The sequence below is a fragment of the Haliotis cracherodii genome, unplaced genomic scaffold, assembly GCF_022045235.1.
Source record: "Haliotis cracherodii isolate W230 unplaced genomic scaffold, xgHalCrac1.p SCAF_36, whole genome shotgun sequence".
Lineage (NCBI taxonomy): Eukaryota > Metazoa > Mollusca > Gastropoda > Lepetellida > Haliotidae > Haliotis > Haliotis cracherodii.
The window spans coordinates 1,004,707-1,011,844 of NW_027266293.1; the positions used below are offsets into that span (position 1 = coordinate 1,004,707).

The 7,138-nt window shown below is 39.5% G+C and overlaps 1 pseudogene; it reads right to left on the bottom strand.

Annotated features, from left to right (window-relative positions):
* Positions 1-750: 750 nt before the first annotated feature.
* Positions 751-6,415, bottom strand: LOC139477813 (uncharacterized; annotated as a pseudogene).
* Between the last annotated feature and the right edge of the window lie 723 nt (positions 6,416-7,138).

Consider the following 7,138-nt stretch of genomic DNA (forward strand, 5'->3'; position numbering starts at 1 on the left):
GCTAACATTTCAATCATAAGACATAACTGATTATATTTTCATTTAAACCCACACGACTGTAATAAAAGTGAGAATAACAATATATGAGTAGGCAAGTCGTGTCGTGAAGCGTTCATAAAATCCTGATTACTGCATTGTAGAGCCTGTCGCAGCAATGTGCCCCAAACAAAATAAAAAACAATAACTCTAGTCTGTGCAATGAGCAAACATATCAGATAAGTTGAGGGCGTGTGGCGCTGACACTCGATGGACAGAGCAGCGTCCCTCAGCCGAAATAAGATCAGCTGATCGAGGAGTACTGTTCCAAGATTATGATCTTCTGTCAGCATACCTGAGCTCTCTCACACGCACGCACGCACGCACGCGCGCACGCACACACAGAGTATGAGTTCACCACTAGAAAGGTGTGTATAGAACGTTTCAACAATAAATTTAACGGATTTGGAGTTCTGCTCCAACATATACCTATTCAAAGGGTAGGCCACTCTATATCTGGGTCGCCACTCTATATCTGGGTCGCCACCTTCACGTGCGTGTGAAGAGTGACTTCAAAGTTGGTGTCCAGTCACTTTTGCGAGAGAGTGGACGATTAACATCGATTCGACGTTATTCAAGCCATACCGCAAGATCTACAGCATCCATAATGGCTGGAGAGGAACGTGTGTATCCACTCTATATACTGCTTCAAGTCATCCTTCTGACATTTCTCCAGTTCACAGATTGCTCCAGTTACCTTCTGACGAATCGTGTTCACACATTGTTTATTCTCTTGCACTGGCTTTCCATGTATGCCTCCTATTGTCCTGAACAAATTCTTGTCTCTGATCGTTTGCCTTCTCGGACTCTGTCCCAGTGTTGACATTGACAAGCACAGGTTGGTAGTGGCAGAACTGGAGGAAGTCTTTCAGGAAATTAGGAATGTTCTCTAGGTATTCCTTCAAAGTGATGTTGTCATCTAATGCTGTAAGAACCAGCACTATTTTATGTGACATGGACTTCCCCGCAATAGATCTGACATATTTGAAGAGCAGTTCTTCGTCATATGTCATTGGAGATGCCTTCACGACAAGCAAGAAGGCATCAATCGAATTTGCCTTTGTCACCCCACATCGACTTTTCTCTGAATGTTCTGTTTGTTGCGCAACGAAAATCCAGGTGTGTCCAATTTTTGAATTGGTCTGTTACTAATTCTTGGGCGTTTCTCCTGACATACCGCTGTGGGTTTCTGTAATCCAGCATCGAACAGTTTCTCACCTGCAAATGCATTCGCAAGAAGACTTTTCACTGTCTTTGAGTAGCCTATGGGCCTAACACTCACAGTTTCTGTGGGGATTTCAACTGAAACAAATATGCAGCAATTTACTTTTTTCTGTGTAATGTATCTAGCTTCATTCAGCGAAAGTAAATGTACTGCTATCAATTTTCATCAGGAACCATCAGCGAACTATTGTTTACGTTTTGCAAAAAAGTAAACTGATTCTATATCAAATATACTCATATCTATAATATTATTCATAGAAATTCACAACCTTGAAGTGAAAGAAGGCATCTGCAAAGGATTGAAAGAAATTAGGATAAAAATTTCTTGTGTTCACAGGCATGACAATAATCTAAGTGTTACTAACCTTCGTCACGTTCGTAGATCCTCCATATTGGAGTCCTAAGTGCCTTCAACGTGTCATGAATGTCCTTGAACTGGTGACGTGTGGCAGCTACAACGATGTACTTGAACTGTGACCAGTCCTGACCAGACTGACGGAAGGAGTTAATTGTCTCGATGGTCACTTCAGCTGGGGCATGACTGAAAGAAGTCATGTTCTTTACTCTCATATCTTAACACTTCCATCATGCAAAGATTACATGTTAGTAGACGTGTTATCATTATGCAGTTGAAGAAGTTGCAAAGACATCAGCACTAGCATAAGTTTCTACACCTATTAATTGTGAAGAATACCTCCTTATGTTAGACTACTTTAGCAGCCTCTGTGCTGATAATTCTCAATCAACGTAGTTATATTCAAACCTTTCAGTTTAATATATCATGCCTGATACAGTATTACAATAGCTGTGATGGAGCATATGTTGTCTGCAAACCTACTTTTGTTTGGTCTTTTCCTCTATGCTGTCACAGATGAGCAGTGTTTTACCACTTCGTTCTAGTCGTAGGGCAGCTTCAAACATGAACACTGTTTTCCCATGAAGTGTTTTAGATACATCTAATGGTTGGCGTAGATCAACATTGTTAAGTAACTTTGAAAACTGTTCTTTCTTCAAAACCCAAAACGATCCCTTTCCCCCCTCTTTAGGTGCCATAGGAATACTTGTTCTTGCAGCTGTAGCTGTTAAAGCATTCTTCAGCCCTTCAAATTTGGAATCGGTCATGTGTTTTTGATCAGGAAAGCAGGATTCAATTACCGTAGACCTTCTTTTATGGACAGTGTAGTGAAATGTGTTCTTTTTCCCATATATTTTCTCTTCAGTGGCCAAAAAGATGAAAGTGAACCTTTCTGCCGTGTATTTTCCAAATATCACCCTCATGCGATGGGCCAACTCAGCATTATATTTGTCAATAGCATCATCAACTGCTTCAGATGAGAAAGATATAACAAAGGGTAGGCACTTTCGTGTGATGATCAATACGTCACACTGCAAAACATCAGGTGGTTTGTGACAAGGCAAGTTTAAGGTTGTTGCCAGCGACCGACCAAATAAAGCAATGCCCCTTCCATTGTATTCTAATAATTCTGCCACTCGTTTCACCACATGCGGATGTTCCTTCTTGAGAGTGCCGACAAAGTTCACTGGAAGCATTGCTTGCTCTGTGTAAGTAAAGGTTTATGTAGTTATGTGTATGTAGTTACATATGGACAGCGAGCATGCAAACCAACAGTCATAAAGGGAACAAAACTAGAATTCGTAACAAAGACCAGTGCAACATTGCTTGACCAATGGTTGTACCGCACACAGCGAGTTACAGAGGCTTAGATCAGGGTGCCTTCAATTAAAACCATCTTTTTAAATACATGAGCTCCTGTAAATTCGTCTGAACATGTAATATACACATTATGTAATAGAAATCACTGTGTCTTAATGTCACGGTTCATCAACCAACTTGACATCATAGAAATTAGACAAAAGGTTCGAACAAAATCGGCTTCATTTGTAATTGCTTTCTTGTGTTTGTAATTGAATATATCCGTTTGTTCAGTTTGTTGTTCGTTAAACGCTGGACTTTGCAACATACCTTCAATATGAGGATGAGATCATATTCGCGATTCTCACAGCTTATGGTCAGTAGACTTAATGTGAAATGACATTGTTGAACTGTAGAGATATGTAGAAGATTACGTCAACATATTATGTTGTTCTGAAATGCCACGCAGTTCTTTGAGAAACCTATAATTGGTAACATAATATATTTTTTACAGAATTACGGAATATCTGTGCTTGAGTCTTGTAAGTTTGATATTCATTCGCAAGACACAGAGTCTGTAAATACTTGTTGAGTGTTGGTTATTCAGTACCTTGTGTAAAATATGTCTGAGCATCATCGAAACTGTCACCAAGGTAGTAGGTAGATGGAGGAAATGGATCACTGCATGGTAATTTCAGCTGGTGTATTTCACTGTCTGGATCTGATCCTGAAATTAACATGAACAGATTTAGGAAAAAGATTCTGAGGTCTTTGAGGTAGTTTGGCAGTTGTTGTTTTCTGTATTGATTCTGGGAATGAGTTGGAAGACTCTGTGACTTTCTAAATGTGTGCATGCGGACGCGTACCCAATGGCGTGGTACGTTTCAAATATCAACCAATTATTTTCAGACAATCATGACATAACTAGAATACTTATTCACTTACTTTTGCAAATAAGAAGTGTTCACGATGTAAACGTGTCTCTTATAGGAATGGATTCTGAGTGAGTGAGTTAAATTTTACATCGCATCGGCAATATTTCAACCATATAGCGATGGGAACAAGGTATGAAATCTAAAATATCTGTTGACAAAAGACAGTAAAATAGTAAGATATATCACAGTTTTTAATAAAACAAACTAGATCATAATTTCTTTTAAAAAACATATAGCAATAATAGATAAAGTCCTATCAATTAAAACAAAGGCTATAGACCACTTAAAACCAACGTTAGACCACCTTACTTGAGATCATGGGGACTTCTGAAATAATGACTAATCTTATACTATGTTACTTTACAATAAGACTACTGCCATGAGTTCACTGATGAGACACATTGATAATTTACCACCAAAGATGATTAACTGGTTTGAGCTAAAACAAGACAGCAAATACAGATAAACATGTTTATTAAAAAACTCATAATCATTACAAAAACACCTTAATCAAACATCTGTTTTTATGCTTGTGTTCCTAAAGCTCATCTTAACTGCATTTGAGGCATAAAATATGTTCATTACATGTTATGCTATTGTTTCATAACTTCACACCATTCATCTAACTCCACTCGTCGCACAATTTCTACAGTATCATCATATCTATATGATACGGGTCCACATTTATCAAAAAATAGAAGTCCTTGATAAGCAGGCACATGTACAACTAGGACCACTCTTCCCTTATGAGGTTCTGTTTTGATGCTGACTGATTTTGAATAATTTTGCATTTTATCAACATCGAAATGTTCAGTCACTGCAACCATTTCCTTCTCAATCTTCTCCTTCAGAAAGGCTTCCACGTTTCCTGTTGGTCCGTTTGGAAGAGGAATGCCTCTTGTTTCTGAATATTTAGTTTGATATCGTTTTAGTTCTCGAACCTCTTCGGCTATCCCACAGTAATAAGTTCCACCCTCTTCCAGTTTGGCAAATGCACTGATGTTTTCACCTAACTTCAGTTTGTCCCAGATTATTTCTGCTGCATGTGTGTGACTGACAACAGCCCCGACAGGGGGAAACCTCTTCAGCTGCACATGCCTACTTTCATGCAGATCATCAAGATCATTATCCCTCTGTTGTTGAAGTTGTTGCTTGTTCCTTCTATTCTGATGTCTTGGTGACAGAGTCCTCATGAATGTTCTAAGACTTGGCAGATCAAGCTCTAGAAGACAATCGTCCAGAGGTAGTTTGGTCTTCATGTCTATAGTGGATAATGTTCTGCTTGATGCAACGTCAAACTTTATCACATAACCCCTGCCTTTCAAATGCTTCCTTTTGAAGTTATTTACAAATAGTTCGCCTGGCGGTAAAAGTTGATTCAGTTTTGTATTTACCATCTCATCAAACGCTCCAATGTATGTTCCTGGATCCTTCGTGTCCTTACCTAGGAAATGTACAATAATACTTCCACCACAAGAAACATTTTGTAGAGCACACACATTTCGTATGAAGCCATTCATAACTGCTCTCCGTTCATCATCGAGGTTAGGATTTTCTTTTTTCTGTTTCTTTGATTTACTGTTGACGGCTGCTATGTCCATGTGCATACTCAACACTTTTCCCGTCGCATCTTTCCTGGCGTTTGAGACGCACGTTGCACACAAGGGACAAGAAATATCTATCAGCATCATATTTGACCTCCCGAACTGTTTTCCCTCCACTGTATATAGATTATCCTTGTCAACTGCAGTACTCTCTAATCTCTTGAGAATTTCTTCAGTAGTTCTAATGACATCATGGACTGCTGGGATAGCGTTGGTTCCTTCAAATGTGAGGATTACGGATGATGATCCATGACTATATAAGCTTCCTATATGATCTTCAAGATGATTCTTGTATTTGTCATGTTCCTGAAGATGCAGACATGTCACGTCAGGAGAGCCCTGACTTTTGTCCAAGAAGTCTTTGCAGTTATGACATGGTTCTGCAAACAAACCATGATATATCTTTAATCAACACAATAAAGAGAGAGAGAGAGAGAGAGAGAGAGAGAGAGAGGTTACATTAGAACTATTTCTATTTCACTGATCGATTCATGTCCTTGGAGGATTGGAGGAATCAGCAAGAACGTTATGAGAACTTCCGGTTTAGGAGCACCACTTCCAATTTATAAAACAACACAGACTACCAAATACAGTACAATTGAAAACAGAAAAGTTTATGCCTCTAGCTACCTCAATTTCAATGTTATGAGCAGTTCAGGTTTAGATACATCACTTCCGTTTGTGGGACACACATGGTCTATGCTGTTACATTTTGAAACAGTAAGTAAGTGAGTGAGTGAGTGAGTGAGTGAGTTGGGTTTAATGCCACTTTGAACAGTGTTCCAGTTATATGGCAGTCTCAGACATGTACGACTATGGTGAAGCCTGGGAGCAAGGATATGGCACTGACAAACCTAGAAACATAATCTGGGTGAACGGGATTCAAAACCCATGATCAAAGGTTTCTGACGGGCCCAAGGGTCGCAACTCTGCACATAGGGCTTAATGACCTTGAATGTCATATTCCGATGCTCAAAATGCTGAGTACACACAAGTCTCTTGGGACATCTACTTTCCAGCAAGTGACCTTCAATACCTTTGAAAACATTTAAAGTCATGACACAATGAAGAACGTGCTTCTACACTCGTTCAGTTGACACAAGGCATGTGTCCTCAGGTCACTAGATAATAACGATACTCTCCAAAGACAAAGGACACATAACATATTTTTACAGAAATACAGAAAGGTACAAGGTGATGATTGATAAGAAAAGAAGGGAACAAATAAATGTTAGAGTAGATCAGTACTGGGTCATGCCCCCAAAATTGGCCTAACAATTGTTTACGGTTGTGTCCTGAGCCGATTCAATCTCCTTACGACAATTTGAGGGAATCCACTTCTTTTACAGTGCCTTGGGCAGTTTGGCTAACAAAGCCGTTGACTTTTGACATCGGCGTCCACATCTCCCGATAATGACCAAGACGTGCCCTATAGGGGGATCGCCATTGCATTCTGGTGGTGTTTTGTTGTTGCTGTTTTAACTGTCATACAACGCGTGATCGCCGAGCATGCAGATTCGCTGCATGCAGACGATTTCTAGTCATCTCGTCAATAACTCAAAGCTTGGTTCCTGATTAATCGTCCCTGTAGTATACGATCATTAACACTTGTGTCTGCATAAACCAGTTTACAAACTGGGACACCTTGATCATATTTGATACCTCTCACTCACTCACTCACTCTT